The 25,845-nt window shown below is 51.4% G+C and overlaps 1 protein-coding gene across 1 annotated transcript in view; it reads right to left on the reverse strand.

The window, feature by feature from the left end:
• Nucleotides 1-25,588, reverse strand: part of LOC144174241 (ankyrin repeat and BTB/POZ domain-containing protein 2) — a 117,949-nt gene extending 92,361 nt beyond the window's left edge. The window contains exon 1 of the mRNA XM_077702809.1: nt 24,772-25,588. The gene's annotated coding sequence lies outside the window, so the exon portion shown is untranslated. The remainder of the gene's footprint in view (nt 1-24,771) is intronic.
• Nucleotides 25,589-25,845: the final 257 nt, after the last annotated feature.

The following is a 25,845-nucleotide window of genomic DNA, read 5'->3' on the forward strand; positions in this document are numbered from 1 at the left end:
CACCTTTAGAACGACTAACGTGTAATGTTATCGCAAGAGAAAGGCACGATGACTACTGTGATAAAAAATTACGGCCATATGGGTTGAACCAGCGAAGTATTTGAACATAAAGACGAAAAGGCTGATGAACGAAGAACTTCATCAAGCGATCGAAGAGTGGTAATAACGGGGATATATCGACACGGCGCAAGCGAAAAATGAACGCCAAAAAATTATCGACAAACATCCTGAAGAAATGTAATGTTCTGAACACAACGTCTCCTATATACAGTAGTATTGCTGACATTTCCGCGGGAATCGAAAATGGGCACTTGCCATACATTTAACGGCGGTATGAAAAGACACGTCACACCAAACATAGCCAACAGGCATGGCCTCTACTCACGCCGCTGTCACGAACAGCCCCCCAGCTCCCCCACGACCTGGAAGCGACTGGCCACACGCAGAGGCTGCTGCAGCCCGGACCGACGCCTGCCAGCTCCGAGCCATGGCTGATTTCTTTTTTTTTTCTTTTTTTTGATGTAACAAAAACTTTACAGAAATATATACAGGGCCACATCAATTAATTGCAGAGTATCCGTCGAACAAAGGAGCAGCTTTACGCGTAAAGAAAAATACGGGCTTTCGGGATTTACGCTAGCATGGCGTCAGCATTTTCTGCCGGGAAGTGTAAGCTAGTCGCATCGTAATAGCCATTGCTGATGTGCTCGCCTAGCTTACCCCTTCCTTTCCTTCTCACTTTCTCTACCCCCTTTCCACTCCCCTCTATCCTTCCATTCCCCCTCTCCCGCACTGGACTGTATGCAGGCGAGCTCCCTGCCGAGCTCAATAATATCCCAAGGGCATTCCTTTCCTTTTCGTATAGAACAATCAACCGACCACACACCAACCGCCCCTTTTAACCACGAAGCTGTTAAGCACATCGCAATGTTGCGTGTCCGCAGTTAAAAATACCAAGAAAATGCCGAGAGCGCGCACGTGGGCGCGTGCCTCGCGGCGGCCGCCCGGCAGTTAACAAAACCAAGAAAATGACGAGCGCTTGTGTGTGCCTGCCTCGCGGCGACCCCCCAGCGCCCCCAGCGCACGTTTGTCAAGTCAAGTATACCCGCTTAAAGAGATTGGCCAAGATTGTCAAAAAAAAGAAAAATCCAGCGCTCACCGTAACCGTGGCAACGCTTGCTTGGAACGGAAAAGACATGTCATAGCGTACGCTGTTATGACTCACTGGCGCCATGTTTGCGCGGGTCAGTCGCCCGCCGGTCGACCACCCCACCACTTGTCGACGGAAACGAAAGGAGGCCGACAAGACGCTGTGGCGGCCACTGATTGACAGTGGCTTTTGAGCGGCGTTGAGTGTTGTTGCCCCAAAAGGGATTAAGGAGCCGCCGGTCTTCCCCCGGCCTAAGCAACTGAACGCCGACCGGACAATGGGACCCAGTGGCGGCGGCAGCACGTCAGCGAAGAAGGCAGTGGCAATGGTCAAGCCATTAACCCTTCCCGGAGTGATTCCACGAACCTTGTTAATCTGTGCTGTTAGGCTCCCTGGGAACGCAGCGCGCGGCAGACACCAAAAGGATACGCGGCGCCCGCGCGTCTTCCGTTCTTCCCCTCTACTACAGGCTCCTGACGAGTGGCAAGGGTGTGTGTGTGTGCGTGTGCTGTGCATCTGCCGACATACCTGAAAGGCGTGTCCCTACCCGAGGGCGGTGCTTCACAGCGAGGAACGTACACATCACCATTGGTCCGCATTGTTTTGTATGGGGATCCCTAACCTAGGGAACTAGGGATCGGGGGTCAACAAAAAGGGCGTGCTGCGGCCCGCCAGGATCTTTCTTCTGTCTTCATCTCGACAACTCACTGTAAAAATGTAAATAAACCCGTTGAGTTTGCTCTAAGCTCTCCCCTAGTCCTGGCTCGACGGAGCGACGGCGACCGGCCCCGCTACCAGCAGACTGCGGTCGCTACACTCGCTACAACGCCCTTATTAGCACTTCCAAAAAAGCTCCCATCTTAAGTTGTACTCATATGCATCAAAAGGAGTAACGAATGCAGTTATACCCGCCGCGGTGGCTCAGTGGCTAAGGCGTTGCGCTGCTGAGCACGAGGTCGCGGGTTCGATTCCCGGCCGCGGCGGCCGCTTTTCTGATGGAGGCGAAAAGCAAAAACGCCCGTGTGTACGAGATTTCAGCGCACGATAAAGATCCCCAGGTGGTCAAAATTAATCCGGAGCCCTCCACTACGGCGCGCCTCATCGCCTGCGTTGCGTCGGCGCGTTAAACCCCACAATCAATCAATCAACGAATGCAGTTAAGTGCTTGTATTCCTCCTGAAGTAGTACTTGCATATACCCTTGCATAGATCAACTCGAGATGGTGTTTCATTGATGATGTCGTCTATTCTTGGCATTGGGCACGGGAACAGGTCAGTCTGGCATTCACTAGCCTGTAGTCAGTGCACAGCCGATATGTACCATCGTCCTTGAGAACCGTCGTGATAGGTGACGCAAATGACGATACGGATGGTCGGATGATACGATACTCGAGCAGACTTTGCAGTTCAGCTTTTAGCCACTTCTTTTTTTTTGTAGGACATGCCATATGGGTTTTTTTTCGTACAGCAGTAACATCGCACAGTTGAAACGGCACTTCCATGACTGCTGCGGCTGATGGATAAGTGCGTATACACACAAAAGTTCGGCATATTGTCAACAGACGTTCTCGCTACCCGTGACCAGCCTGATGGGCGGCTTTGTCTGCGCGCATATCGTCTCAGTGGGATGGTCAACGAGCACCTCATCCTTCCAAGAAAGGTTGAGCCTCAATCTCTTAATGTTAGGACGGGCTATGGTGATATTAAACTTGGCGTCGTCTATTAGTATAGCAGTGCATCTACGAGCACTTTACTTCCCTGGTACTTGACTTCGACGCACGTCCACTCATCAAGCGCCCTAGCAGTCCCATCGTAGCCATGTACCTGGATAACTCTACCAGGAAATATGTCATGTGGCGAGGCAAGACCCGCACTCATGACGCTCACTGATGCTCTGGTGTCTACTAAAACGCTTTCTAGTCGCCCGCTCATATACATTGGTGCATACAGTAAATTGGATTCAAATCTAATTAAGTACACAGTCTCGCTTGGGGTCTTTGGGTGGGACCGATCACCCTCTTTTATTCGTGTTTTTTTGCTGATGAGCGCCATTAGGAGCGCCGACCGATAGTATGGCATTCCGAGCAGTGTCGCAGTGTCGTGTCATGCCTATTGGTGGCAGAAGGTGGTGGAGGAGTTCTTCCGCTGTGGTAGGAGCCCTTGGAAGAACCTGGCGTTGGACGGCTTTCGTCATACCATATGGATGATGAGTGGTACAAAGGACGACTCGGGGAGATTAGGATCGGCAAGCTGCCGGAGTCTTCGCTTCTCGTAAAATCCACCAACGTCCCCTCCTTATGTTTGAAGAAAATGGCTTGATCTTAATGCTCAACGGGTTTCAAGTCGAATGCGCGGATGAAGCTGGCTCGCCAGTCGGCCCACGGTTGGTCAGCGTTCCCTGCCGTCCGCAATTCATACCACTTCTTCGCGTTCCCCGAAAGGTGTACTCGCAAGTTATTTATTCGATCAGAGTCTGCTATCCAGTGCATTGTGGTAGCAAGCATATTGGTAGAACTGAATCCATGCCGATGGACTTGAAGTGGTACCACCAAGACAATCACGCTTAACTTACTGCCTATACCGGGACGGATCACGACTCAATTCCATGAAAGACATAAATTGCTGTTGCTGCTAAAGTAGTTGTTCTTGCAAACGCAGAATGTGTTCCATGCAGTGTTGTACACGTTCCTCCAAAATAGGAACATAAAGCTCGTTCCTCGTTCCTTGCCAATTTTGAAACGAGTTCCCGTTACAAGTTCCTTTATTGCGAAAGGAACGCGTTCCAGTTCCACTTCGAAAATTGGAAGGTGTCGTTACATTAACGTTACAATTAGGTTTTTAAATTAGAATATAGTGTCGGATAATCCTGGGTCAAAATTAAGTGAGGCATTTAACACTCGCATCGAACTACGTATATTATACGAATATTAACACCACCGGCAGCAGATTATCTGGAGATAAAGATAATCAAAAGAAATGCTCCTAGGCGAATTTTTTTCAGGGAGCACCGGACAAACTCCAGACGGCTCGAGGACCTTTCGGTGCAGGATATTTCGGTGCGGAAATTTTGGTGTACGGACATTTCGGCGACCAAATTATCCGGTGCTTGCCTGTTTGCGACAGCCGTTATATTTTTATTTCCGCTTAACGTTGGTTATGGACAAAAATCTGGAGCAGTGAATTTATTTTTTTGATTGATGCCATGTTCGATCTTTGCCAGGTATTTTTAGAAATTCTACATTTATATAGTTTTTTTAATACCTCTTCCTGGGGACACCTGTTATGCAGCCGATTGAATTCTTTAGCACACGTTTTTTTTTCATTTATGACAAGTTATTTTATATTCGCTGTTTTTTAGCTAAGACAATTACCCGTGTTTACGATGGTCTACCACCTCTTTTGTACTTTTTTTTTTAAATTACACACCCTCAAATTACATAAATTACATGCACACTCTCAATATCCAAAGAGTAACAAACGTTAGCTAGCCCCTCAGAATGTAGAAAACCTTGTGAAGAGTATTACGTAGGCTGGGCTGCCTTGCTAAAATGAATTCGCGAACATTGGTCTAGGATAATGTCGGGGAGGAAAACGGGCCTTTTGGAAAACAGCCGCAGGTGCTAATGTCCTAAATGCTGATTAAGCGCGTACCTGTTGTGCATACAAATTCCACCCATTGTGTTCGGGACAACCAACCTTCGTTTAATGTTTACAAGCCTACATTTACCAAATTTTAATTCTTCGTTCTAGCCCCCCCCCCCCCCCCCCCCCTCCCACCTCCCGCCTGTATGCTCGCATCTCGACCAGATTTCTTTTTCAGCCATATTATTTTCGGTTTCCCCTGAAAATCCTACTGGCGTGGTGGAGTTCACGGTCTCCGAAGCGTCACCGCAGTGATTTTTTATTTTTTATTTAGAACATACTGCTAGCCTCTTAGTGGAGGCTTTTGCAGGAATTGGGTGATACATTCAGAACAATGACATAGCACACTTCGCGTTTAAAACAGAGAAAAAGCTTTACATTCACCATTGGCGCACGAAACCTCCATAATGTGACACAAAAAGCCACCAAAAAGCCGCTGAGAACACAATGGCCACTATCGTTTGCTGGCTACGCCCTTCCGCGCGTCGCGGTCATATCGACGGCGCCCCCACTCCAGGAATCGCTCTTTCTGCGCCTTCAGTCGCCCCCTTGGGAATTAACTCATCAAGTCGCGCATATCATGGACACCCCAGATATACATCGCTTCTTCCCATAATATGGAGCAAAAAGAAAAATGAATAGGCTAGTGTGACGAGGGTGGCAACAGTCGTCTTATAGTTTTCGAAGTCAAGTCCCGTAGACGCAATGGTGAAGCACAAGTGACACCCCTGTCTCTCTACTTAGGGGGATTATTGCCGGCGGGGCTCAGCTTTCCCCTCCCCTAAGTAACGCCACCGTAAGTGCGATCGTTGGTTTGTTAGTTTTAAGTAGAACTGACACCGAATGCAACGAATGCGAGATTGATTAAGAGAATAATTAAAACGAAATGCGCACGCGCCTAGTCGACCTCGTTTTTTCTGTTGTTTTTCCGCGGAAGTTTTGTTTTGCTGGGGGGGGGGGGGGGGGGAGGAGGAGTAGACTAAAAGCAACAGCGTCTTGCACCGTTGGGTGAAGTGAAAGGAAAGCGCTTTGGTAACACTTAAAGTATTAGGGTTGTTCACATGAATGTTAAAATAACAAAAAATAGTTGAACGGATCCAAATTAACAACGTTAATTTTTACCATCTACTAAAGAAATTGGGTTTCACGTGGCAATGCTCCGCCAGGGTTTAGCGTTCGTTTCCACGAACGGCGGAGCAAGCACAAGTCTCGAACGTAAAATCATATCAAGTCACGAAATTACAATATTAAAGCTAAAATGTTCAAAGAATGCCTGGGACATCCCCTCACTCAAAATGTCTGGGCCAAGACGTCGTGCACCAAAATGTCCGTGCACCAAAATGTCCGTGCACAGAAATGTCCACACCGAAACGTCCTGGACCGAAATATCCGACACCAAAATGTCCGGATCCCGTTTAGCAGTCCGTTCGTTTCGTTGGCTAAGTTGTTACCGGGTTGACCGGGACCGGTCTGCTCCTGAGCACGCGGAAGGGTGCTCAGGGTGCTAATCCCCCTACCGCGACGAATGCCCTGTGCCCAGCGGGGTCCCGGTCAACCCAGTAACAACGCATACGACAGAACGGACGGACTGCTAAAACTCTCTATTCTTTCCGCGCCAGGGAACAATTCTATGGGCCAGACGCGCATTCTGGCCTCCCCAGACAAACGATGAAGGGTGAAAAGCATTCTCGCGGCTACGCTATTCACCCGTCGAACGCTGCGTAAGCAACCAGCATGAAAGCAAGCACAAGCTGCGTGGTTATTCTTCTGCCTTTGACCTTCGAGGAAGCACGTACGGCTGAAGGGCGGGCAAACTGACCATCTTATGGGAAGAGAAACGCAGTAGCGCTTTGTGGATTTTTGTACTCGAGCCTTGGCATCAAAAACAGCCAAATCCTAGCGATGTAACGGCAGGAACGCCGTTCCTTCAATAACGTAACGAGTTACCGTTACAGTTCCACCGACCCTTAATGGAACGGTGGCGTTCCTCCAAAAAGGAACTAGTTCCAGGAACGCCGTTCCTTGTAACGCCGTTCCGTACAACACTGTTCCATGATCCGCTGAGTCCCTCTGGATGATCTGACTTAGCATTCAATGATTCACTGGGCTTAAGCACCAAGCTTGAAAATCAGCTGCGTGCATGTTCACCTTGATGTTGCTCTTCAACGCTAACTCGTTAGCCTGAGTTTAGCTTTCGCGGTAAGGAACGATATGAAGCCAGGTGTGCTGACCTTTTCTGGGAGGATCACCGTCGCATCGTCCGGGTCCTCTTGGTAACAGTTGGCCACCAGACGACCATCTTCACGCTGGGTCAGCTTGTACGGCACCCACATTGTCCAGATTGTCGGCTGTGCCAAATGCAACGTTCGCCTTTATTGGGTCGAGTTCACCAAGAAGACAAACAACAGTCCGGTTATTGCCCTTTCACCTCCTCCTCTTCCTCCTCCTCCTGCTGCTCACCTCTCGGTCGACCTCTTCGTGTTACAACTTATAGCAACAGTGTTGGAGTAAAGGTCGCTGCGGCAGCGAAGAAGGGGCAAATCGGCTGCAATCGTGGACTTACTCAGCCGTCGTGGTGGCTGTGAAGGTTGCGTGCAGCTCCGCTTAGAGCACTGCACGGGCCGGAATTTCGAGGCCCGGCCCGCCCCGGCCCGGTAGAGACACAGCCCGGGCCCGGCCCGGGCCCGACAAGTTTTTAAAACGGGAGCCCGAGCCCGGCCCGAGCCCGACAAATTTTTTTAAATGTGAGCCTGAGCCCGGCCCGAGCCCGACAAAAATTTAAAATATCAGCCCGAGCCCGACCCGAGTCCGGTAGAATTTAAAGAAATAAGTCCGTGCACGCCAGACTTTCTAAGTATCAGCCCGAGTCCAAAAGGCTATAAACATGAGCCCGAAAACGTTTGCTGTTTTTAACCTAAAAGCGTAAGCATAAAGCGACTGAATAAAGCAATGAATGGGAAATACTGTGATCACAATAATATAATTAGGATTTTGTTATTGTTGACTCAACAGGCTAAGTTTACGTACATTTGGAGAAGACTGGGAGAGGCCTTTGCCCTGCAGTGGGCGTAGATAGGCTGGTGATGATGACTGCTGGAATATTTGACAGCATTTTGCTTTTACTATCTGTTGCTAAAGGAACTCGGAGATTGCGCCACGGGTTCAGTTAGGGTCCATACACGAACGCGCCTGAAATTTGAGCAGACGACGTGTCCGCTTTCATGACTTCATTTCTGTCTTTCCCTTCAGTGATGAAGGCAGCATTATTTTGTCTGCGTTTGTTTTCTTTTCTGCCTTGAATCATGGTTTTAAAACTCTTTATCAGAAACATTGGCTCTGCTTCGAAAATTGGTCCCCGAAACTATGCACGGTTGTGACTACCGCCCATACGAAAACATGTGGGCGTCCGGCGTTCCTACTTTCGGCAAAAGAATGGGGATGTGCGGACCTTGAAGGCAGCAGCTGATGGCAACAAATCTTTTCTGCCTTGCCTCGGCATTTTTGGGTGACAGCTTGCTTTCCGAAGTGAAGGAACCGCTTCAGTAGGGTTTGGTTTCGCCCTCCACGGACCCGTAGCATCCCGACGACGCTGCGGCCGCGCATGTGCGCTGTGACTGACCCATTTATTTTGTTCGACGACGACTTCGAGCCAGCCCGCCACCAACGGAGGGGGGGGGGGGGGGGGGGGGTGTTCCGGCAACCGTTCGAGACAAAGTGACGACGCGGGCCGCACGACCATTCGTGGAACCTCTGTGAAGCGGACCCCGGCGACGGAATCTTTACGGCTCCCAGCCTCAGGGGATGTGTTTGTGTTGTTTTGTGAATGACTGCTTCTCCCCGCGTCTCCTCTCTCGTGCCTATTCCACCTACCCCCATCCTGTACACAACAGTGTATTCGACGTGTGCACTCAAAATAAAGAGCTGTACTCCCATTCTTCAGTCTCCCGCTTCTTGTGGAGGCCCAGGAGCTTGGAATGCAGGGCCACGCGTCGTCACCGAGGAGCCGCTTGCTACCACGGAGGTGGCAACAGTAGACCTTTGTTCTGTTTGTTTTATTTCAAAAAGCAGAAATAAAAGACAGTCATGTTGTATTGTGTGTCTGGAGTGCCCTCGCCTGGCCTGCTCTCTCCCACTATGCTGCCCAGACTGTCTGTTTTATAATTGATGTGAAGGCTTTCTGAGCGGAATCGTCTATTTATCATGTTTTTTTTAACGGCGCCATAGTGACATTGCACTTCGCTTTTTTTTTCTTTTCACTTAACCTCAAATATCAATGGGAAAACTTGCTATCAACAATTTAGAACTAGCGTCACACCACTGCCTTGGGGCCCGTGCCTCAGGCACTGCTCGGGCCGGCTCGGGCCGGCAAGGCCCGAAAAATTTTTCGTTCAAGCCCGAGCCCGGCCCGGGCCCGAGAAAATGTGTGCTACCCGGCCCGAGCCCGGCCCGCGGGCCGGGCCGGGCTCGGGCTTTCGGGCCGGCCCGGGCCCGTGCAGTGCACTAGCTCCGCTACCTTCAAGTCTTGCGCGTTAGTGGGGGCTTCCTACATTTTTTTTTTACGATTCCCAACGTTGCAGGCAGGCAGCTTTCCACTTCTTTTTACCTTATCGCAGCTTGTCGCTATACGGTGCGGATTGAGCCACAACTGTCAAGACCGGACGCACATCGACATTTCTCTGCTCGTCAATCTTTTTTTCTGCGAAAGCAACTCTTTGGCCAGGAGGGTGGTGAACAGTTGTAGCTGTGTCAGCAATTGTTACCACTCCGTCAACGAGGTCTGATCTGGTAGGACTGAGTTTTTTGAAAGGCTGAACAGCGCGTGACGTCGGAGGAGCCTTATAGGGGGCCGCCTCAAAACAATCAGGGCCACACTTCGCGGAGGGGAAGAGAGGAAGTACGACAGCAGCCGAGGAGGGATGAATGCGCCAAAGGAACCCACCTATAAGAAATATGCAAAAAAGGTCGCAAAAGGAGCCCCTCCCCCCCCCCTCTCCCCCCCGCCCCCCAAGAAAGAATGCTAGAACGTTTGTTTTACGTACAAAAAATGTTTACAAGTTGAAGTGTTCCTGACCTAAAAGAATACGAAAGAACGCACGTTTCTTTTACCGGCTGGAAGAATTGGGGATATAGTTTCGCCGTTTATATCAAATAAAAAGATATAGAAAGCGGCTCTTCACACCATTACTCCTACTACCTGATATAGGTATTGTTAATTTTCCGGAAAAGCGACGCAAATTTTATTCCCTTTACCCTCCAAAATTAAAGGTCTGTTACAGTGTCGCGCAAGGCGCAAGGAAAGAAGAATGGAAACCAGGCGCATTATGCACAGCAGCACAAGAAGGGGCTGTGGTAGGACGAGGAAATATCGCGAGGATACTTATATATATATATATAGCACAACAGAGATTTCGCTATAATGAAAGCGGGTACGCACAAGGTCACGATAGCTGCCCCCATCGGTATCCCCCACGAAGATACCAGGGGTAGACACCAAACGGCGCAAGCAGAAGGACAATGGTGGGAAGCCAACCGAGCAGGAGGCGCCAACGAAAGCGAAGAAGCCAAAGGAAAGCCCAAGTGGCCGCCAAGGAAGATGCGAGCCGAACACAAAGGCGGGCGAAATTAAGCCAGGAAATACACCGGAACAGTCGGCCAGGAGAGAGACGAAAGCAAGGAGGGATTGGGCGAGTCTCTTTCGCTTGTCTTCCCAAGCGCGCGCATTCCGTTCCGCCAGCGGGGCTTCGCGGCGGCCGCGTGAGGCGCCGCTTTTATCGTTTCGTGCCATCGGACTCACGTAATCTTTTAACTTCCCCACGTGCGCCGCTGCAGCCTTCGCTGCTGGCGGCGAGAATTCCCCCCCGCTGACGACGCTGTTGTTTCGGAAGAAAATGAAACAGCCCCCTCTCATCTTCCGAGACACGGCCGAGCGCTTCTCCGGGATACCGGGAAGTCCGTCTGTACCGACGACGCCAAGACAGCGACCGCCGGGCGGGCTGCCCAGTGCACGGGCCCGCTCACGAAATCAACGATGCAGCACCCACACATGGCGCACTAGAACGCCCGCGTTGTTGTCTCCTTCGCCGAAATATCTACAAAAAACGCCAAGAAGAACGCGAGTAATGAGACACAGAACACATGGGCCGGGAAGCTGTTGGCCGTTCTGCCTTGTTATTAAAGAGAAGCTTCAGTGTCCTCACTGACGCCGTGTTGCGCCAATGCGCCCTGCACGAAAGCCAACTTTCTCTGACGACGATGATGATGAATAACCGTGGGTGAAGTGGAAGGAGAAAACGCTTCCCTCAGTAATCTCATTCGAATTAACGACTGATGTTTGGGTATGCGCCGATTGGGTATGCGCCGATAATGTTAGGGAACAACAACAACAACAGCAAACGCTTCCCGTGGCCGGAATCGAACCTGGGTGCCTCGCGTTACACGAAGGCGGCGTCCATCCGATTGCTCCATTGCGACGCGGTCAAAGGCGAGCGCCAAGCAGCACCTCAAACCAAAACGTTAGGCGTATACACGGAGCGAACCTTCGGTAGTTGGCGGCGTGGCTATTCTAGAAGAGCGGTGGGTACCTCCAGAGAAGCACATACTCGCACTGTGGGATTTCCCAACCAAGGAATCCATCACGAGAAAGCTTCGAGCTCAACCGTCGTCGTCATTACACGAAGGGGTGCATGATTTTTTATGAATGTTCACCGATTCGCACAACTTTTCGTTCAAGCTCCTTCCCCGCCTCTACTTCACCCGCGCTGTTTGCTCCGAAGCTCGCAAGGAAAAGGCACTCCACTGCGACGCAATTTTGAGCCAAGCGAAGCAGCAAAGCTGCAAGCGTTGTCGCAGCACATATATGCAAAAGTTTGAGCCACACATTTTCATTCTGTACACCAGGCGTGAAACTATACGTGGACTGCTTCTGCTAAACTCGGGAAGGGAAATCATGCTTGGGATCGTGGCTAGGGCGGTGATCACGTCATCACGTTGGCGGTTTATGGGGAAATTTCGCGAGGAGCAGAATGAAAAAAAAAAAAAAAAACTGGTGGATTTTTCTGTCATAGGAATCAGTAAAACACGGAAGTGAAATGTGCACTGCAGCTCAGCATGATTTGCGGGTCGGGGGCTGTCTAGTGGGTGTGCTTGGTGAGCGACGTCCTGCTGGCGGGCCGCTTCGGCAAAGGTGTACTGGCGTCATTTCCGTGACGCGTATGACGTCAGTGAAATCTTCGTGTATCTGGGAATAAAACACTTCCGTGTTAAAAACAGAAGGGGGGACATTGAAACGCATATGCTAACTCACACGAACAACAGAAATAAATCCTATAGCAGTAATGTTTCCCGGCGATCTGTTAGCCTCTCGATGGTTGGGGTTCTTCGTGGGACTCCGAACGCAGAAAGAAGGCGGGTGAAGCAAGAAGAATGGAATCGTCAACCAAGACGCAACAAACCAAGAAAACAAGGAACTAGCTCGTGTGGTTGTTCGCTCTCTTTCTTCGTGGCTGCCTTCCTCAACGGGACATTATGGAAAATTGCTGACGCGGAAATTCCAAGCACCGCTCAGCGGTCGACAATTTTCGTTTGAAATACTTTAGTTTTCACTGCACAGCAGCCATGTATGAGGCTTCGAAAAAGGATTTTAAGAAGCAGCCCACAAATTTGCTGCGAATTTCACTATCAATGGAATGACTTCGCGAATGATACCAGACTTTCACGTGGAATTTTCACACGCGTAGCGTTCTGTAATATGTACGGACAGTGGCTATAACGGGTACACTGTGTTTTTATTCATCGTTCAGCTGCCCACCGTGGCTCTTCTGGCGACGACTGCGCAATCCCACAGCAGCGCTGCCACTGTGCTGGGTTACATCAATCTCATCGCCAATGCTTATGAAGTGCCGGAAGGTCACTTCTGATTTAAACGAGTTTGCCAGTTCTGTCTCCCGAAGAAAGCTTAGTAGAAGGCGCGACACGTCTCTGCGCAGCATCCAATGTCCCCTTGGGAAGACGATGTGATCCAGGGTGTTGTGCGGCGCTGCCAACTTTCGAATCGCTGAGAGCATTGCGGTCCGCTCGACATCATGCTCTGGGCAACGCATTACATAGTGGTGTACATCCCCTATGACTGCACATGGCGAACACAGGGGCGATCGCACGAGGCCCACCTTGAATAGCCATGCTGGGGTCTTCGTTGAGCCCGTTCGGATGCGGTACAGCAATGTTTCCTCCGATCTCATAAGTCCCTCTGTGACGCAAGGCTGGTTATAGGGATCTCCCAAGGACTTTAAATGTTCAACGACTGTTGGCCTGAAGTCGTTCCGGTGATCGGCGGAAACCGTACCAGTCGGTGCAAACTGCAGCGCATTCCGTGCCAACTCGTGGTGAAAGGACCGTAACATAGACTAATTAGGAGGAGCTTGGGCGGAGCAATAGCCTGCATATCCAGCCAGGCTAACCCCGCCTGATCCCACACAACAACCACCACCACCACCATCCGATTTAAACGAGCCATTCCTCGCCTCTTGGGCAATCTTCCGGAAGGACACGTGTCACGCCACAGCTAATTATGATGGTTTTTGGTGGCCACCGACGACAGCGGAATGCCGAAGGACTCGGCACTGACGACCAACGCTGTGTACAAAGGACACAAACGCGAGCCGAGATCATCGCGCTCGTGGAGAAAGGTCCGGTAGTCGTTGTTCGCTCTTTCCGCAGACGGTAGGGCGCCGTCCACGCGTGCTTCGTGACCGCCGCTCACGGGATGGGCGCACGCAAGCGGCCAGCAGGTGGGCAGAGGCCACCGCACGATACCGCCGGCGAGGGAGGGGGCGGCGGCCCCGTGGGTGGGTGAACAGTGGCGAGGCACAGTCCCTGCTCTACGATGCGGAGGAATTTCGGCTGCCCTTCCCCGCGCCCCGCGCACCTAATGTCCTCCGGAACCGCTAATTATCGGCTACCCTTTCGATTCGAAGAATGACGAAGGAGCCTTTCGTCGAGCCGTTGCAATACCCTCGAACCCGGATACACCGGAATCGAAGGAAATCGGAAAATAATCCGACGTAATCGACAGTTCTGTGTACAAAGTATATAGTTCCCACCCACAGACACATCTAAAACAAGGTCAAGGGGACGTTCAGACTTCGATATAAGCAATAATCCGAAATTATCGAGTTCTATATAAGTGGGGTCGAGTCAATCGAGTATCTGAAAATGCCGAGTGCATTACTAGCGCGCTTGCCAACGGGTTTTCACCGTCGTCTGCGTTATTCTGTCACTGGAAGTCCATTCTTAATACAAGGACTCTGATAATAGTGTTCCGCGGGGAACTGAAGTTCGCTGATCGCCAGGGCACGTCTATTCACAGCCGTGAAAACGTGGACACAGCTCGTTCGCACATCCCTATTTTGTTAAAATTCCTGCCCGACAACGCTTACAGGATTTCGGAATGACTGATCAACGTGGTCACCAAAGCGCGTTTGTATAATCGCCTCCACGTTTGCTATTCCCTGTTACGTCCTGTGCGTGGGCGGAGAGTATTTTCCCGGCATTTTCTTCCCCTCCGTGGGCTCGCTGCCGACGCATCGCGAAGATTTCGCGATGGCGATGCGGGCAGGGGCAAGACGAACGAGGTGGAGGAGGGAGGGGGAGGAGGCGCAGGTGCAGAAGCAGCAGCCGGCGTTCTTGTTTTGCCTGCGTGTATTAGCGGAGGAAGGGGTCACGACCTCCCGACGGACGTGCCTCCTCTTCGCCCTTTCCCGCACGCGGCGGCATCGCACGGCCGCGCGTCGGGCGGAGCAGCGCTGCTGCGGGGGCGCAGCCTGAGCCGCTGTGCTGCCGCGACCCCAGTGACCCGGCGGCCTGATCCCGGATCAGCCGAAGCCGCCGACGCGCTGGAGCCGCACGGCGCGCCGAGATCGCCACGCTGCTGCGGCCCGGCCACGACCTCGCCTCCCGCCTTCTGCAGCCGTGATCCGTAAGCGTCCCGACACCCTCAGCAGCCGCAGCAGCACGAGTGTAACATTACCGGCCCAACACAGTCGTTGCCCCGAGAGGCTAAGCGCGCAGGCATTTTGCAACTTTCGCACAGGTGCGCGCGAACCCTGTCCTCGAGCGTTGCACCCCTCCGTGTTCGTGCGCAGGAAAGCAAGGTGATCGGTTGGTGTCCGCTGTTTGCGCGTCCGCTCCCGAAACACATCAGTGAAACGCTGTTTGCGCATTACGTTTGGCTTGGCGGGTTAGGATAACGGGGACAAATTTACTCATTCGTGGAAAACGACGTCCGCACAGTTCCAAGTCTGTTCCTACGCACGTTAGTTGCGGCCTCCCCAACCAAACAGCAACAATTCAAATTTCCCTCATGGTCTGAAGTTCCAACGCCAAGGACAGCACTCTGGTAGTGGTGCAGGATGAATGCTCACTGGCTAAGAACAGAGCGGGATCTAGTGAGGTGAGACGATACAGGATGGTGACGTCAGAAGGATAACCACCTTCCTGGCATAAAGAACTCTGAATGTATCCACGTAATTATAATTACAGTAACACCTCGTAATAGCAAAAGGGGATATAACGAACTAATGGATGTAACGAAGTAAATGAAATTTCCCTTGAAATTCTCATAGACGCTTGTGCATTTAGGACCTCGTTATAACGAAGCTAAAATTTGCTGACAATGGGTATAACGAACCTTTTTCTTTTTTTTTTTTCCCACAACGAGCATTTACGGACCATTTTTGTACCGGTCAAGTCAGTGTCTCATAGCGCGCGAAGTTTACGTCGCTTCACGAATGCGGTAATTCAAATCTCGCGCTAGCTAAGGGCCCCAAACTCCAGCGCACTAAAATGGCTGCAAACACCTGGACGCAGGCGTGACCCGTGCACATCTCCCGCGCTCCCGGTAGGGTGACTGGATGTTCCTCCGGGCACTCTATCGGGACGCGGCAGGCCTGCTACTGTGAGTTTCTGTGATGACTACACCCTCTATTGCAAGCAAATTGTCGGTAGAAATGGATATTGGCTATAACGAAGTAATGGTTATAACAAAGCAATTACGACTGCCTGTTCAACTTGTTGAACCCGAAAACTTCGTTAAATAACAAATTTAAATAGCAAATTTAAATAGAACCTCCAACTGTTTGTGCAAGTAATCACATCCAACGTGCGCTGAAGAGAGGTAGAGAGAGAAAAACGTTTAATAAAAAAGAGGTGGTGCGACTGTCCTAGGGGTGGTGCCCCCTCCCAGGCCCCAGACCTTTCTGCTCCTCTCCGGGCTCGAAGAATCCCGAAGTCTGAGATACATGATTGAAATTCAACCATTCCTCCGGCTGTCGCACGCCCTTGGCAACCTACAAGCCGAACCTCTTCGGCAACTAGTCTCTGAAAAACTGAGACTACTAGCTGTGTGGAAGAAGGGACCCAGCAAATAGGAGTGGCTGAAAATCTTTGCGACAGGCCTTCGTCCTTAGGCACAGAAAGCATGACGAGGATGATGATGATCAGTTGTGAACATAAAGCAGTGTTGCAAGCTCGTGACAGCACGGTATAAAGCGGCTGTTAATTCAGCGGGCACGGTGCGAACATGCTGGTGGAAATATAGCCCCTCGTATTTACGACTGTCACGGTAAAAAAATTACCAAGCGACTAAAAGCACGGTCTACTTTTCCACTGCCACGCGTGTAATGTCTATGCGCAACGCTCCTCGTATTTTTTTTTTCCGGAGACCCACAGTTCATTTCACACGCTGTGTGAAACGATGGTAATCTCCTCCCAAGGTCTATTTCTTTCACTCTCCCACCCTAGAATGTTACGGCGAGTTAGACGTACCGATGCGGGTTGATTGTTGAGAACAATGTAGCGTCCACTGTGCTATGTACATAGCTTGTGAAATGAACCATACGCGCCTCCAAAAAATGTACAACGTAAGAGCTCCCTCATGTTTGCGAACGAAAAAAAGAAGTGGACAAAGGGTACGAGATCGGGTTTGGTGATGGCCATGACGCGTGTAGTGATGGACGCTTAAGCAGCAATCACCGCTGCCGCGCGGACACTACAGCGGAGTCAATGGGGTCACGGGCCCCCTTCGCAATAAGCCTGCCCGCACAACGAGTGCACGTGAGGAGCTTGCGTGCACAGTACACGCCGCGGCACCAGCTCGTGTTGCATGCCTGTGCCCTGGAGTTTCTTAGTAACTGTACTAGAGAGGAAGCTGCGCCCGGGAATCACGTCGGCGCAAGGGAAGATCAGTGCTGCTGGCTTTGGATTCTGAATTGGATTTGGATTCTGAAACGTCTTTTCTTTTTTTTTTTTTTTTTTGAGGGGGGGGTGCTTTCTTCACTATGCATTGTTGATATGCCAAAACAAGCGTTCCGACAAACTCTCATTAAAAGAAATACACTTGGCTTCATTTTTCCTTTGCTTTAAAACTGCATTTTTTTCCCTTCATATATAACAAAGCACTGTTCTTGGCGTTTTTGTGGCACACTTTTGAATTTACGGCCACTAAAACGTTTCAATCCAAGCCAACGACGAAAGTAAAGCGAGCGTAGGGTATAATGGTGGCCCATGACGACACCGACGGCCTTGATGAAAGCCGCATAGACGCTAGCGCCAGATTCCTCTCTAGTGTGTATTGAAACCCTATGGCCTGCGCAAACGAAAGCGGGGCAGTCCGCCGCTTAGAAGCGCGAACTACTGAGGGCAGCGGTGCCGTGCTGTGTCACGGCCACAGCTTCTGGCCGGATATTACGTTCATCAGCTATGGGCTGGCATTTCGTGACCCCATCGCGCTTGTCAGTGCTAGGTGTGTGCCTAGAGAAAAAACTATGGTTGATTTCTCTGTCATGGGAATCGGTAACACACGAAAGTGAAATAGGCAGCAAAATCTGCAGCTGAGCATGATTGGCGGGTCGGAAGCTGTCTTGTGGGTGTGCTTGGCGAGCGACGTCTTGCTGGCGGATCGCTTCGGCAAAGGTGTGCTGGCGTCATTTATGTGACGCATGTGACATCAGTGAAATCTTGGCTATCCCGGCATATTACTTTCGTGTTAAAATATAAAACCCGAAAACGAACAACCTGATTATAACGTATAAATATAAACGTATAAATATAAGGTATAAATATAAATATAACCTTTAGTTGTAAAGGTTGCTTCCCCGCAAGATGACCCTGTGTGCAGGGGTGCACCCTTTAAAGGCCGCTTGCTTCGTTGTATTGGCGTCACTTTCGTGACGGATATGACAAGTGAAATCTCCGTGAATCCCGGAATAAAACACTGTCGTGTTAAAAGAAGACGAGTAATGAAAGGTGAGACTCGCGCAGGGTCTTACGACGAATTGTGGCTCGCTAACAACATTCACGATGACTAACCTTTACGCGGTGTCATTGCACTTCCCGGAGTATAAGGTAGCCCATGCTCAGTTTTTAATCTAGATGCCCGAGAGCCACTAACAAGTAGCCCAAAAGCAGTTTCTTTCTAGTTTTACCTGGTCGGAGGGCTGCCATTAGAAGTGCTCTATTTTGTCTTTACAGAAACACAAAGCAACAGAAGCCGCCCACAACAACGAGGATCACAAATCAGTAAACGTCATGCCACACGCGACTGTGAATTTACAAAGAGCGTTGGACAGAGAGGACTGAGAGAAAACGTAAGCAGTGGATCGGGACAACTTGGCGTTATGCTGGGAGACCAATTAGTACAGATGTGATCTCCATCTTGCGGCAAATGAAGAATTTCCGGGAACAGGATCGCCTAGGATGGTCTACGACGACCTCGACAAAGCTTATGGCAGCCTCAAAGAAAACGTTTTGTGTGAGTTTTCGAGAAAACAGTGCAGTCGACAAGAACTCTCGGCTGACCCAAGGAGCGTGCAGGCATATACGCCGACAAAGGTTAGCATTCGCTTCAGTGAGACGGGAAGGTTTGAGGCGGCAGAAGAACCCCATCAATCCTCAGCGTCAGCCTTCTCCTTGTGGCACGAAATGCCGAGGGGCATTACCATGGAACAAGTCAGAAAAGAAGTCCTTCGGTTCGTAAGAGCTGTGCACAAACCGGAATTTCATTCCGGGCCCGGCCGAAGTCTGAAGCTCACCATTGTGCTCCTGGCCTGGCCCTACAAGCCGATGCTAAGGGACGGGTCCGGCCGGAACAATCACACTATATGTCAAGGCTCTTGCGCGTCCTTGCCAGGCGCACTGTTAATAGGCGCACTGGGCCTAAATTAGTAACGAGACAAACACAACCCGAAATACAATTATTAAAAGTTGTTTTATTTTGCTATAGTAGCTCGTGTGTTCCGAGAACGCTCGCAAATTATTAAAAATAGGGCAATGAAATAGCCGTTCTTTCCGCAGACATATAATTCTCGTAAAGAACCAAGGCCGTTTTCTAGATGCACGAGGAGTAGCCAGAATGCACTGTGTCTCACGGAGCACTGCAAGTGAACTTTGAAAAGGCGACCGTCTTTCATTGCAGCACGCTGCCACTTTGTCTACGAGATCATAACAAGGGGTGAAAGGGCCGAACAAAAGGGTTGCACGCCAGCGTGTTCCCAGTGGTCTCTTCTGCGGCGCCCGGAGACACGCTACCCTACAGCGTAGTGGTGGTCCAGGCAGGAATAACTGTCTCAGCGACGCCCTTCAATGAGAAAACTTCGGAAGGAAGATTTGTCTGTTGGTTGTCATCGCAATCCTTTTGCTATGGGAATAAATTGCGAGCCGATCTTCTGGCCGCGGATCCTTCCCCGCAATTTGGGTACTTCTCGTGGGCACTTCTCGGTTCCGGGCGAGCCCGGACCCCCGTCTAGTTCACACCAACGTTACTAGAATAAGTTTATTCTAGTAACGTTGGTTCACACTGACAAAAATATGCGCGTACTTAGTTAAATAAACAGTCGATACTGGAAGGGTGGTGCGGAAAAAAACTGTGATTGATTACTCTGTCGTAAGAATCAGTAAAACACGAAAGCGAAATGTGCAGCGAAATCTGCAGCTGAGGATGATTTGCGGGTCGGCGGCTGTGTTGTGGGTGTGCTTGGCGACCGACGTCCTGCTTGCGGGCCACTTCAGCAAAGGTGTACTGGCGTCATTTCCGTAACGGATATGACGTCAATGAAATCTTGGTATATCCCGGCATAAAATATTTTCGTGTTAAAATATAAAGCCAAAAACCAACAACCCTGAGTATAACGTACTCTTCAGTACTGAATGTTGCTTCCCCTCAAGAAGAGCTTGTGTGCAGAGGTGCACCCTTTACAGGCTGCTTGCTTCGTTGTACTGGCGTCATTTCCGTGACGGATATGACGTCAGTGAAATTTTCGTGTATCCGGGAATAAACCACTTTCGTGTTAAAAAACTTGACCGCGTATCTGCCCTTTTCGTCGTCAAAAGACGACACAGCCCCTGTCATTTAACTGCCCCTCCTCCCTCCCCCGCCCACCTCTCGCGCCGTTCCTCTCCTGTCTACAGGTTTGCAATATTCAATAAGTATGGCCGCGTTCTCACGGGTGGCGCGCCAGCTGCTGGGACTTTTTCTCGCTGTTGGGCTTGCCGCTCGAGCCACACGCACGAGGCCTCCTTCTCCCCTTTGCTCCTTCGATCCTTCTCGTCATCGTCCATCCTTATCCACTCCCCTCGCCCTCACCTTTCTCTTTACCCATCTACTCTCCTGCTCGCCTCACCGTTCCCCTCGCACTTTTTTCCTCGTCCACCAGCCCTCCTTCGGCACTTTTCTTCGCCCTCATCCATTGTCAGCTCCCGTATCTCACTCTCCCTCCTCTCCTTGCCTCTCCCTAACCTTCCTTCATAGAGTCACGTGATTCCCCTGGTCACCAAAGAGTGACCCAGTCCCCGATCAGTCACTGGTTATTTGTGAGTCACACGTCACGGGAGCAGGTGGGCCGCGGGTGTGCAAATGGCAGGTCAACAATAGAGAGTTATAGCAGGGCGAAGAAACGATCCCGGTACGATACCCGGTACACCTGCGCATGCGCACAGCCAGTTTTTCCGCCTCTGCGCACGCGCAGTAGCGCCGCTCGTCCACCGGGTACCGTACCGGGACCGCTTCTCCGCCCTGCTATAACTAACTCACTAATGACAAATCGAATTACCGATCGATCAAACCCGCCGCGGTGGCTCAGGGGCTAAGACGTTCAGCTGCTGAGTACCAAGGCGCGCTCTCGATTCCCCGCTGCGGCGGCCGCTTTGAGGCGAAAAGCAATACCGCCCGTGTGTACGAGATTTCGGCGCACGTTAAAGATCCCCAGGTGGTCAAAATTAATCCGGAGCCCTCCACTACTCAGCGCCTGCGTTGCGTCGGCGCGTTAAACCTTACAATCAATTAATCAATCAAGACCGATAAATCAATGACAAATCCACTAGCAGCTCACAAGTGAGCAGGCTCCCCAGCTGATTCGAGCGACAGACGGACAGACCACGTCCGCTCTCGATGGAAAGGGCGTCTCTCTCTTCGAGCGGTTGCGGACAGACCGACAAGGCTGAAAATTTCGCCGTTGCGTAGCCCAAGAAAGCACATCTTCAAAACAGTTCTGCCTTACACCGGAGGAAGTGCTGCCGCGTTTGTTGCGCCACCAAGGAGAGTTTCCCAAAACTTTGTTGGCACGCAGTCTCTGCGCGAGCGGACCAGCAATTAGTTCGCTGAATGCAAAACTCAACTCAGAACCGCTGAACTGGTCTTACCGCGGAGGCGGCGCTAAAAGGAATGCGCAAACGGAGCTGCTAGAAAGTTTGGAGAATGCGCTCGACGAGGAGTTTCTCTGCATTCGTAAGACGAGCCCTGTGCGCAGCAATTGTTCTACATTCTCACGCACTCTGCGGCGCGGTTTCGCTTCACGGCGCCGGGGCTGGCATTACTTCTACACGACGCCATTCACGCGATGTATTCACCAAGGGCGCTTGCTTTCACACTTGATCGCTTGACGAAATTCACCGCCTCGATAAATTACTTGGTTAATGTAATTCGTTTTCAGATCAGTTTGGCATCTATTGCAGATCGATAATAAATTACGTGTGCGTACCAGGTTACAGAAAAGAAAATAGGGGCTGGTATTTAGTTCCGGTTCGCCTCCCCGCTTGACATAGACCGGGTCGCTGCAGAACGAAGCGCCTCGGTGGTAAATGAGGCAAAGCCGATCGCGACAGACTAAAGCGTGCAGAAGTTCAGGTTTCGCTATAAACATCTGAGGTTCGGTGGTTTCTGTGATGTATAGCACGAAGGCGGCAATTCTAGCGAAGTGCAAAGTTGTTGCAGATGGACTGCCAAGGACGAACGATCAAAGTGATTTCAAGGACGAGGCGCAGCTCGCAATTGTGGGTCGGGGTGCCTCGGATGCACTTTGGTTATCTGCTCATCTCACCTCTATTCTCGAGCCCTCTCCTGTGGAAACAGTTCAGCGGTCGTTACATCAACGTGCAACATTAAAACATCAGCAATGTGTCCCGAAGAAATGAGAAATTACTGGCTATTCTCAGGAGTGTCGTCATCACGCGTGCGTCGCGATTTTTGGGAAATGAAACTGTACCATGGGTGGGATCTAGAACACGTCGACATTGCAGGCATTTGGTTTCAGAGCTCCCCTAAATAAAGAATTCGTACGTCTAGAACAGCCGTGTGGTGGACTGCTGGATACCCCAGCCTTTTCCACGATTTTTTTGCGCTGTTTTTTAAGCTTTCAAGCTGAAAAAAAAAAAAAGCTATTTGTAACATTTTCGCACCTAATTTTCAGAAGACTCGGGTCTCACTAGCTGTCTCAAATACACATTCGCAACTTTTCAAACATGGCTTCCGACCGGCCTTTGGTTCACGCTGTTTTACATGGACTCGTGAAGCCATGTTGTGATCGTGACTTAACTATCACTGCAGAAGCGTAGCGCTACAGCAAGCATGAATGATATCTTACCATTCAAACAACGAAAAACAGTTTTACAGGAACTGCACAGTGTTCCGTATTTTAACCTGTTCGACCACGTGGATTTTAATGGTCGATCATGTGGACCATCGTTATTAAAAGTGGTTGCAAACATGGACAGACCCCTGCAACGAAGGAAAGCCAATGGAGCCCTATTACAAAAGTGTGTTGCCATTTTGAGGGTCAAAAGCAAGCACCGCGCCGGAGGCTCAGACCGACAGGGGCAATTATCAAAGACAACCCAACTGCTTCTCGATGATCTTTCATAAACTTTCGTCTCATACAATTGTCGCGAAGCCGAGGTCTCTTGATGTTGTTCGTTCGTTTTTTGCGTCCTGTGCCCGCAGCCAGGGCTCTTCCTCCAAAGTGTTGTGTGTGAAAGCGCTTCGGACGCGGCTGGGCCCTGGCCCTTTTTTCTGAGAAGCGGCTCCGACGCGTGTGTCTGCCCGTCGGCCGACCAGGAGACGACGGCTGTTGAGGAGAGCGAGCCGCCGTCTCGGCTTCTGTTACCGCGGCCGCGGCGCTCCATTCCCCCCCCGTGGCGTGTGCGCTGGTCGCGTTCGGGCTCTGTATCCCCAGTGTTCTTCCGACGACCTTCCTTTTCTTTCCCCTGTTTACTTTAGTGCGTTTTGTCCAACTACTTGCTCTACGCCCATAATTCTCCAAGCGCGCGTTTTCGAGTCGAAACCTTGTGTCTGTGTTTTTGGTCCTTTTCACTTTGGCGGGGACATGTCTTATTGGAGCTAAGAAGCGTCTTCCTGATTGGCTGCGGGTGTGCCTTAGAATTGTTCCCAGGCTTTTTCCCCCAATACGTCCCCCACCGGACCGCGCGAAGCGAATATAACGCGGCGCCTCCGGCTATTGAGGGCGACGGGTGGCCTGGACCACGACTCACTTCAGAAACTCTGCCGCTCGTCGTCGTGCCCTCCCGCCGGGAGTTCGAGATCCCGTCAGCCATGTCCCGCTAAGTACTCTTAATCTTTTGACTGTCTTTCTCATCTATGTAATAAGTGTAATTGTTTCAAGTTTGTATGTGCTAAATGTCATCAATGTTACAAGTAAATTAAATCAGTTAACTTTAAAACCTTCGTCAACGCCTTGACTGCTTCACTCCGATCGCCATGCTACCGTATCGGCAGTATGTGACCAAAATACGCCGTTACACAATGTTTAGTTTTGATCTCATGAGTGCTTTCTGGTTCTAGTTCACCAGTCTTGGTTTTACTTTCTGAAACACGCTTTGAGGTGTACGGTTCATTTGGTACACCAAAATAACTTTCAGATGACGTAGACTTTCACACAGTTGTTTGTTCAATACAATTGGAGTCGGTTACGCCACACTTTTTCACAAACTTGAACAAGTAAAGAAAGCGGTGCTTTTGGCGCCTTTCTAAAAAAAGAAATGAAAACGACCAATTATGATTCGAGTTCATCCTAAATGCTCTCCTAAATAAATACGTTTAACTCCACAGCACAGCAGAGAGAAGGGGGGGGGGGGCGGAAACCCGAGCCTATCGCTACAGCGCTTCTAGCCGTTTACTGGCCGACTCAAACATCGGGTCGGAGCGTTATACCCTCACGCATTGCTCTTCAGGGCCACTCTGACGACGCGAAGGCGAGCCTAGAAGAGACTGGCCTGCTCCTTCATGCCTTTTTGACGCAAGGACGCGTGACCGTATAGGTCCCTTACATAGTTACCAATCGTGCGCCCCATTACTCAATATTTGGTCTAAATCTGCCTCCGGGATCATGTTCGCCGACAATCATTTATTCTCAGATATTGCGCCGTCGGCTCCGAGGACGTCCTCGTGTCCCTCACTAATTGTGAAACGTGTATATCGCAAGATTAAGCCTCCCCGTAAACGGTGGAAGAAGCAGCCGCACGGCTCCATTTATTTCGCCGCAGTGCGCCGAGGCCAGCCTTGGGCGGCATCGTTCACTGGCCCCGGCCCCAAGCCATTCGGCAGCAGCTCCGGGGTGCCCCGGCGCAGACAGGCCGGCGCCCGCACCCAGCTCGGGGGGAAATAAAGCAGCCACAAGCAGAGCAGAGGGGGGAACGCACCTCGTGAGTGAGCGCCGCTTGTTGTGGAGCTGCTCTTCTCAGCGTGCCGCCCGCGGCGAAGCTGCGTTCCAAGCGGAGGGGAACGGCATGTGGGGGCCGCCGGTCAGCGCTGCCCGCCGCCCGATCGCCGAGGAGCATCCATTGCGGCCGCCGAACACACACAACACTACCACAGCACTGCAGCGGTACGCAATAATCGCACACGCACAGCGCACAGCCACGGCGGATCGTAAGAGGACGACGCACTGGGTGCAGGGTGACAAGAACACCACCACGCTTTGCGGCGACCGGACAGGAGGACCTCGGCGCACGAGGCTCGTGCAGCAGACGGCGCGCGATCCGAGATTCGCGAGGAACTCGCCAGTGGGGCGCGAAGCCGACTTCTCAGAACACACGCGCACACACTCCCCGCTGCTATGGTTGTTGCTGGGCCGAGCGCCACGAAGGAAACGAGGAAGGCACAGGAGACAAGCAGGTGTGCGGACCGGTGGATGTAGCAGCGGCCGTGCGGGGTTCACACAGACGGCAGCGCACCGACGTTTCGGCAGTCGTCAGCGCAGCAGCAGCTCGGCGCTGCTATGAGGGAAAGCACTTGTTGCTGCTCCTCGGCACCACGGGCAGAAAACAGCCGACTCCTCGGCGACGAGAGAGGGGCTGACGGGCAAAGCGAAGCAGACGCCGTTTTGTTGCTGCTTCGCGGCGAGGTGGGCAAGGCGGAGCCAGTGAACTAGCTGCCGCCTGCTACCCGGCGCAAGACCGACAGCAACCAACGAAAAAGCCCGTGGCGACACATGGCGGAAAAATTCTCGTTCTACGCCGCACCGGCCGGCCGGCGCGACCCGTTCGTGCGGGGCCGCAGTCGCCCCCCCCCCCCCCCCCCTTTTCCCCCCCGCTCCCCCCCCGCGTTCCCCCCCGCGGCTGGCTGTGCGGTCTTTTCGGTTTGCTTGCGGCCTCCTCCCCCTTACAGCGATTCCGGCTAACGCCATCTCCCTCCAAAGGCCCGCTCTCGCGATGGTAAGCGCTCACGCATGTAGGCGACAGTGCGTTTTCGATGGTATTAGTCTGAAAAAGCAG

This window comes from Haemaphysalis longicornis, unplaced genomic scaffold (assembly GCF_048455015.1).
Source record: "Haemaphysalis longicornis isolate Haplotype H1 unplaced genomic scaffold, Haemaphysalis longicornis Haplotype H1 scaffold_3, whole genome shotgun sequence".
NCBI classification, from domain to species: Eukaryota; Metazoa; Arthropoda; class Arachnida; order Ixodida; family Ixodidae; genus Haemaphysalis; species Haemaphysalis longicornis.